This window comes from Clarias gariepinus, chromosome 7, assembly GCF_024256425.1.
Source record: "Clarias gariepinus isolate MV-2021 ecotype Netherlands chromosome 7, CGAR_prim_01v2, whole genome shotgun sequence".
Taxonomy (NCBI): Eukaryota; Metazoa; Chordata; class Actinopteri; order Siluriformes; family Clariidae; genus Clarias; species Clarias gariepinus.
In genome coordinates this window covers 4,867,736-4,877,110 of record NC_071106.1, presented here as the reverse complement: position 1 = coordinate 4,877,110, position 9,375 = coordinate 4,867,736, and the positions used below count along the sequence as shown (strand labels likewise).

Genomic DNA, 9,375 nt, shown 5'->3' with positions numbered 1-9,375 from the left:
ACGTTTTGGAAATCCTGGGAAAAAAGAGAGGTGTGCATGTCAAGGCTGCTAACGCTCTGAATAAGAGTCCTGTCACGTCTCGGTGTTCACGAGGTGAGTGATTGTGACTGTTATTGATCTATGTTTGATGTTCTGTCTTGCTCAGCATCTCTCTGGCTGTTTAGCTTCCTGTTCCCGGATTGTCCGAGGAGTGAACGCTAAATAAAGCAGAAGGAATTGTGTCAGTGATTTCTTTTCACTGGATTCAGACTGTTTCAGAAAGTGAATTATTTTAAGCATTAAACCTGCCTAGATCAATGTTTCTACCTGTGACAACGAGCCATCCATGTTTGTGTACAGGGATGAAAGTGATACCTGCCGCATTCCCATCCAGGCCGTGAGGTATCGATTGTTTATCTGAAGCAGACTTGACCAAGTTTCCTGCAGAATTGATTGCAAAACTATCATTTTTCATTCATTTATTTATCCTTGCACGAGTTGATTTGTCAGTTCATTACAGAACACCGAACACATGTAAAGCTAATTAGGGTAGAGAACGGTCTAAATGACATTTTGGCTGAAAAGATGAAGAACATGCATGAGTAAATGAGTTCTGTAAATTCCTTGTGCATTGAACATGTGGCTCAGGCGGTTGGGTCTGTGTTGTTAATCAGGAGGTCATGGTTTCAAACCCCTCCACTGGGTGTTGGATGCTGGGCAAGGCTCCTAAACTCATGTAAATAATACAATACCAGCAGTCATACGGTGGCCCAGAAGGGCAAATCATCTTTCCCGTATATGTGTGTTTTTTCCCTTGTAATTGTGTTTTTTTTTTCCTTGAAAATGTCCGCTTTTTCCCTTATAAATGTCGTTTTTTCCCTTATAAATGTGTTTTTTTTTTCATTAAAAATGTCCGCTTTTTCCCTTATAAATGTGTTTTTTTTCCATTGAAAATGAGCGCTTTTTCCCGTGTAACTGTGCGCTTTTTCCCGTGTAAATGTCTGCTCTTTTCCGTTTGTGCGCAACTACTTCTTTCCCGTGTGAGAACTCTTTCTCCAGTATTTTGCAAGCTAAAAGCTAAAGCTAATGCGCAAAGGACTATGGGAGTGGGGTCAAAACGCAACTGAACACGGAACCTTTCCGGATATCAGCTCCAGGACTCAACATCATGGAGTATACAGTGAATTATAGCGTGATAAAGTTATAATTTTCACTAAATTTTCAACTGCACACACTTACCAGGTAATGTTTAATATATAAAATTAATCAGATTTTACTGTTTTAGGCACTAATGATAACTTTGTAGCAGTGTTAATACTATTGGAGTCTTTGGGGGAAATGCCGAGCCGAGTGTAAATGGCAGTGATTAAAAGGAATATTATCTCATTTAGACCATTAAACACTGATGTAAACCATCAGCTCCATGGCATCTCTGTAGTATACATCCACATATGGATTTATAAGCAAGCTAATATCACTATGCTAACCGCTAGCGCTTAGCATGGGGAAACTAGCTTGTTTATTAATATATATTAGTTTAATAGTGTATTTGGACACCTATACGTGATGTAAACAGTTAGCTCTATTGTTTTTGTAAAATGCCTGTCCAAATATGGATCTATAAGCAAGCTAATATCACTATGCTAACCGCTAACGCTTAGCATGGGGAAACTAGCTTGTTTATTAATATATATTAGTGTAATAGTGTATTTGGACACATATACGTGATGTAAACAGTTAGCTCTATTGTTTTTGTAAAATGCCTGTCCAAATATGAATCTATAAGCAAGCTAATATAATTATGCTAAGCGCTAGCTTACTAAAAGAGCTAAGATAGCAGCAACTATTGCTAATTATCCCTGAGCTGCTCCTGTTATGTGCTAAATGTTACAGATGGTTAACGAATTGTTGTATGTAGTTTATTGGAGCGCCTGAGTGCCATATAATGTATACTGCTGTATAATGTAGTGGTTTTATCATAGCTAGAGATCTTCTGAATAGTTAGTTATGTGCTTACACAATGTATGTAACAGTCAAGAAAAGGGGCTTTTGTTCAGGTTCTATCTATTCTAGTCATTAAAGTCATTAAATATATGTTTATACTCCTTATAATATGTATGATTGTGTGTTTTTCTTCTCACAGTGAACTGTGTGTAAATCATCAACTGCCTGTGTATCAGCTGATTTCTACACCAGCTTTACATCCTGAGCAGAAGGTGAGTGCTCAGAAGTATTTACCTCTCTTTTCAAGAACACCACTGAGCACATCTTAATCAGGGGACAGGGACACATTTCTCTTCATGAACATGTGTGTGTTAATGAATGGTGAAGATGGGGCCAAATTTTGCAGCAATCCTTAATAGCAAAACCAAATAATTGGTTTTAATACACAGCATTACTAAAAGCTTGCATTCTATGAAATTTTGTGTGCGTGCCTGCCTGCGTGTGTCAAACTGATGTCATATGATGTCAAACATCATGAAGTGATATTAACTTGCTTATAAACCCATATGTGGATTTATATTACAGAGATGCCATGGAGCTGCATAGTAACACCATGAAGTCTTTTTACTAGACACTTATAATAACATGTCTTTATTTCTCCCCTGTTGTAGATTGTCGTGGAGAGGACGGACCCTTGATGCTCTGCCTTTTTGCACCAACAATACATACATGTATTTTATTAATTTGTAAATAAAGTCTTTAATATAATTTTATAGTTGAGTATTTATTTCTAGTTTACTTATTATTTAGCAAAACAGTTAAAGTGCATGTAAAGCATTGCTGCAAATGACACTGAATAGAATCAGATGTTACTCCACTCTGTGTGAGGGTACAGGCTTATATACAGTATGTGATTTTAGCATCAATAATGTTTTTCTACTAACTAAAGCATGCTGCCTTGGAGATATTAGTGACATCTCTGTTTCAGTTCGAACAACATATTCCATAATATTTATGAATACATTAATCCCATATGTTCAGCAGTTAAAACAGAGGTTCTTAAACATTTTACAGCGAAGGACTCCTTCAACTGTAAAACAAACACCTCTGCATACATTTACTTATAGTGCATTTCCAAAATTACATTTTTATGTTATTCAAAAAGTAAAACCTTTTGTTTTCATTTAAATGATTAATGATTAAATGATCCATGATATTCAAAAATCTAGTATGTCAAAATATTAGAATATTTCACTTCGATCATGGGGAAGACTGCTAACCTAACAAGTTGTCCAGAAGATGATCATCTACACCTTCCAGAAGGAGTGTAGGCCCTCAAGGTCAAACTTTACCACCAACTATTTCACTGACCATGTTGTTGCTTGATTTGCCAGCCATCTCACCTGACCTTAGGTTTCATGGGAAAGATGAGCTGAAATCTGAGATAAATTTCAAGCTGAATGCTTCAAGCGTGACCTGCAAACATAACCAGGGTGTCATGTTTAACAGCTTAATGCAATGGGTTACATAAAAACACCAACTATTTAAAAATATGTAGGCTTATGAATAGTGGCAACGTATATCTACTGTATGTACAGTGAATGTATGTTCAAGAATAAGAGTATCATAAATTGACCAATAATTAAAATACACATGTAAACAATGAGTCTGTCATTTGAAATGCCGTTTATCTAAAAAAATTAGAATATTGTGCAAAAGTGTTTAAGTTTTAAAATTATTGGGGGGGAAACATTCACAAGGGAAACGTCATACACATAGAAAAAAAAATCATAGAGCACGATAAAAAAATTATATATTCACAAGGAAAAAAATTATAAATTTACATGGGAAAATAATACACTTACAAGGGAAAAATAATGCACTTACAAGGGAAAAATAATTCACTAACAAGGGAAAAATAATGCGCTAACAAGGGAAAAATAATACACTAACAAGGGAAAAAGTACACATTTTCAAGGTGAAAAAGTAATATAAGTACACGTGAAAAAGCACACATTTACAAGAAAAAAATAATATACGTACACGGGAAAAAGTACACATTTACAAGGGAAAAAGCACACATTTACAAGGGTAAAAAACACATTTATAAGAAAAAAAAGCATACATTCTTAGGGGAAAAAAGGACATTTACAAGGGTAAAAAAACACATTTACAAGGGTAAAAAAAACACATTTCTAAGGGGAAAAAAAGGACATTTACAAGGGGAAAAAAGCACATTTATAAGGGAAAAAGCACCCATTTATAAGGGAAAAAAAGGACACTTACAAGGGGAAAAAAGCACATTTATAAGGGAAAAAGCACACATTTATAAGAGAAAAAAAGCACAATTATAAGGGAAAAAGCACACATTTCAAGGGGAAAAATGACATTTATAATGGAAAAAGCATACATTTTCAAGGGAAAAAGCACACACTTACAAGGGAAAAAAACACATTTACAAGGGAAACAGCATATATTATCAAGGGGGAATTTTTCCCTTGTAAATGTATTATTTTTCACCTATAAGTATATACATTTTCCCTTGTGAATGTATTATTTTTCCCTTGTTAGCGAATTATTTTTCCCTTGTAAGTGCATTATTTTTCCCTTGTTAGTGTATTATTTTCCCATGTAAATTTATAATTTTTTTCCTTGTGAATATATAATTTTTTTATCGTGCTCTATGATTTTTTTTTCTATGTGTATGACGTTTCCCTTGTGAATGTTTCCCCCCCAATAATTTTAAAACTTAAACACTTTTGCACAATATTCTAATTTTTTTAGATAAACGGCATTTCAAATGACAGACTCATTGTTTACATGTGTATTTTAATTATTGGTCAATTTATGATACTCTTATTCTTGAACATACATTCACTGTACATACAGTAGATATACGTTGCCACTATTCATAAGCCTACATATTTTCAAATAGTTGGTGTTTTTATGTAACCCATTGCATTAAGCTGTTAAACATGACACCCTGGTTATGTTTGCAGGTCACGCTTGAAGCATTCAGCTTGAAATTTATCTCAGATTTCAGCTCATCTTTCCCATGAAACCTAAGGTCAGGTGAGATGGCTGGCAAATCAAGCAACAACATGGTCAGTGAAATAGTTGGTGGTAAAGTTTGACCTTGAGGGCCTACACTCCTTCTGGAAGGTGTAGATGATCATCTTCTGGACAACTTGTTAGGTTAGCAGTCTTCCCCATGATCGAAGTGAAATATTCTAATATTTTGACATACTAGATTTTTGAATATCATGGATCATTTAATCATTAATCATTTAAATGAAAACAAAAGGTTTTACTTTTTGAATAACATAAAAATGTAATTTTGGAAATGCACTATAAGTAAATGTATGCAGAGGTGTTTGTTTTACAGTTGAAGGAGTCCTTCGCTGTAAAATGTTTAAGAACCTCTGTTTTAACTGCTGAACATATGGGATTAATGTATTCATAAATATTATGGAATATGTTGTTCGAACTGAAACAGAGATGTCACTAATATCTCCAAGGCAGCATGCTTTAGTTAGTAGAAAAACATTATTGATGCTAAAATCACATACTGTATATAAGCCTGTACCCTCACACAGAGTGGAGTAACATCTGATTCTATTCAGTGTCATTTGCAGCAATGCTTTACATGCACTTTAACTGTTTTGCTAAATAATAAGTAAACTAGAAATAAATACTCAACTATAAAATTATATTAAAGACTTTATTTACAAATTAATAAAATACATGTATGTATTGTTGGTGCAAAAAGGCAGAGCATCAAGGGTCCGTCCTCTCCACGACAATCTACAACAGGGGAGAAATAAAGACATGTTATTATAAGTGTCTAGTAAAAAGACTTCATGGTGTTACTATGCAGCTCCATGGCATCTCTGTAATATAAATCCACATATGGGTTTATAAGCAAGTTAATATCACTTCATGATGTTTGACATCATATGACATCAGTTTGACACACGCAGGCAGGCACGCACACAAAATTTCATAGAATGCAAGCTTTTAGTAATGCTGTGTATTAAAACCAATTATTTGGTTTTGCTATTAAGGATTGCTGCAAAATTTGGCCCCATCTCCACCATTCATTAACACACACATGTTCATGAAGAGAAATGTGTCCCTGTCCCCTGATTAAAGATGTGCTCAGTGGTGTTCTTGAAAAGAGAGGTAAATACTTCTGAGCACTCACCTTCTGCTCAGGATGTAAAGCTGGTGTAGAAATCAGCTGATACACAGGCAGTTGATGATTTACACACAGTTCACTGTGAGAAGAAAAACACACAATCATACATATTATAAGGAGTATAAACATATATTTAATGACTTTAATGACTAGAATAGATAGAACCTGAACAAAAGCCCCTTTTCTTGACTGTTACATACATTGTGTAAGCACATAACTAACTATTCAGAAGATCTCTAGCTATGATAAAACCACTACATTATACAGCAGTATACATTATATGGCACTCAGGCGCTCCAATAAACTACATACAACAATTCGTTAACCATCTGTAACATTTAGCACATAACAGGAGCAGCTCAGGGATAATTAGCAATAGTTGCTGCTATCTTAGCTCTTTTAGTAAGCTAGCGCTTAGCATAATTATATTAGCTTGCTTATAGATTCATATTTGGACAGGCATTTTACAAAAACAATAGAGCTAACTGTTTACATCACGTATATGTGTCCAAATACACTATTACACTAATATATATTAATAAACAAGCTAGTTTCCCCATGCTAAGCGTTAGCGGTTAGCATAGTGATATTAGCTTGCTTATAGATCCATATTTGGACAGGCATTTTACAAAAACAATAGAGCTAACTGTTTACATCACGTATAGGTGTCCAAATACACTATTAAACTAATATATATTAATAAACAAGCTAGTTTCCCCATGCTAAGCGCTAGCGGTTAGCATAGTGATATTAGCTTGCTTATAAATCCATATGTGGATGTATACTACAGAGATGCCATGGAGCTGATGGTTTACATCAGTGTTTAATGGTCTAAATGAGATAATATTCCTTTTAATCACTGCCATTTACACTCGGCTCGGCATTTCCCCCAAACACTCCAATAGTATTAACACTGCTACAAAGTTATCATTAGTGCCTAAAACAGTAACATCTGATTAATTTTATATATTAAACATTACCTGGTAAGTGGGTGCAGGTGAAAATTATAACTTTATCACGCTATAATTCACTGTATACTCCATGATGTTGAGTCCTGGAGCTGATATCCGGAAAGGTTCCGTGTTCAGTTGCGTTTTGACCCCACTCCCATAGTCCTTTGCGCATTAGCTTTAGCTTTTAGCTTGCAAAATACTGGAGAAAGAGTTCTCACACGGGAAAGAAGTAGTTGCGCACAAACGGTAAAGAGCAGACATTTACACGGGAAAAAGCGCACATTTTCAATGAAAAAAAAACACATTTATAAGGGAAAAAACGACATTTATAAGGGAAAAAGCGGACATTTTCAAGGAAAAAAAAACATTTATAAGGGAAAAAACGACATTTATAAGGGAAAAAGCGGACATTTTCAAGGAAAAAAAAACAAATTTATAAGGGAAAAAACGACATTTATAAGGGAAAAAGCGGACATTTTCAAGGTAAAAAAAACGACATTTATAAGGGAAAAAGCGGACATTTTCAAGGGAAAAAAACACATTTATAAGGGAAAAAATGACATTTATAAGGGAAAAAAAAACACTTACAAGGGAAAAAACACACACATATACGGGAAAGATGATTTGCCCTTCTGGGCCACCGTACGGTCATAATAGAAAATCATATGTTCTAAAAAAAGGGGGGAGAAAAATTCATACTAATAATCATAGTTTTCATTAAACCTGATATCTGACAGTTTATTTATAAATCTATGAATTTTACTTATGTCAGGTACTTATGCTAGGTGTTGGACTGTGGGCATAGTGTGGCAAGGCATAGATGCAGAGGGGGATGAGGTGTAACAGTCTTTTTAATAACAAACCAAACAAGAACAAAGGCTGTACCTTTGAGCATACTTTAAACAGAACCAATAATCAGCTAATACACAGGCAAGGGATTACACAAACTAATACAATACAGACAGGGGATACGAACCAGACGAGACAAACTAAACAGACTAGCGGACTAAACACAAGGGACAATACATGCAAGGGGCTAAACACACACAAGACAGACTGGCCTACTAGCTGTTATGCACATTAGCTGCTAAGCTAGCTAGTAGCTAAACAGACTAATTGCTAAACAGGCTAATAACCAGAGACCCAAGTGGCGAACAGACTAGGTACACAGCAGACTAGGTTTGAAACAGACTAAGAACTCTAAAGGTTAGTAACTAAACAGACTATGATCTAAACAGACGAGGAGACTAGACAGACTCAGATCTAAGCAGGTTAGTAGTGAACTGATTAGTATTTATACAGACTAAGAACTACACATGCAGAGGAGGTTACTCACACATGAGGGTAAACACACAAGGCTAATTCTCCTAGAGGCTAATCCTGCTAGGAGACACAGAGACAAAGACATACTAATGCAAACTTCAGGGCTCCAGAAACCAACTAAACAAACTAAAACAGAACATAATCAGAGAAAACAAAACCCACTTAACAGAACTGAAATTAATGCTCGGCCCAGTTTCCCAGAACAACCAGCTATTTATAACGAGAGTTTTTCCACCTTTAATGGCCTAGAACTATGAAAAAATAAAATAAAATAAACAAAAATAATTTTTGTACAAAACACATAAACTTAACTTGTTAAGGCATGCTGTTAGTGCACTCAGTCTTTTTGGTAAGAATCTACAGTATCACATTAGCGTTGTTTATTCATTTATTCATTAATTAGATTTTACATGCCACTCATTCTATCCCAGGCAATTATCCCAGGAACCACCAGTCAGGGTGTAACGCATGTCTTTCTGTTACCAATACTCAAGATGAAACCAAGGTACCCACAAAGCACAAGGTAAAAGTACAAACTCCACTAAAACATACTACAATCGGATGATTTGTGTTACGTTTCTACAAAAAAACAACAACTTAGAATTAAAAAGAGGGGACACTAACTTTTGGTCATGACTGTACAAGAGATTGGGGTCCAGGAAGTGATCGTTCCTTGCCCAGTGTTCATGCAGCTCGTTTAGTGTTGCCTTGTTTCTTGATGTCGTTTCCAAAAAGGTTATAAAGTCACCGTGTTGCCCTGTTTTCTCCAGCTCATGATGATGATGATGATGATGATAATACATCTGCATGGTGCTCTATGGGAAGCTGATTCTTTTGAAATTCTTTTGTACATTTCGCCTAATCGATACAAAGCTGGATGAAACCGGGAAGAAACTGTCAAGAAGACAGCTGATCTTTATTTGCAGTTTTAACAGTCATGTAAAGAATTCGCATATCCTCTGAACAGCCGTGTCCTTT

General features: G+C 35.3%; 2 long non-coding RNA genes across 2 annotated transcripts; one reads left to right on the top strand and one right to left on the bottom strand.

Annotated features, from left to right (window-relative positions):
* Window positions 1–943: 943 nt before the first annotated feature.
* Window positions 944–2,691, top strand: LOC128527436 (uncharacterized). The gene is made up of 3 exons (XR_008360874.1): window positions 944–1,221; window positions 2,123–2,195; window positions 2,595–2,691. It is a non-coding gene; the product is annotated as an uncharacterized LOC128527436 (long non-coding RNA).
* A 2,939-nt stretch (window positions 2,692–5,630) lies between these two features.
* LOC128527437 (uncharacterized) lies at window positions 5,631–6,627 on the bottom strand. The gene is made up of 2 exons (XR_008360875.1): window positions 6,128–6,627; window positions 5,631–5,727 (listed from the first exon to the last, which is right to left on the bottom strand). It is a non-coding gene; the product is annotated as an uncharacterized LOC128527437 (long non-coding RNA).
* Between the last annotated feature and the right edge of the window lie 2,748 nt (window positions 6,628–9,375).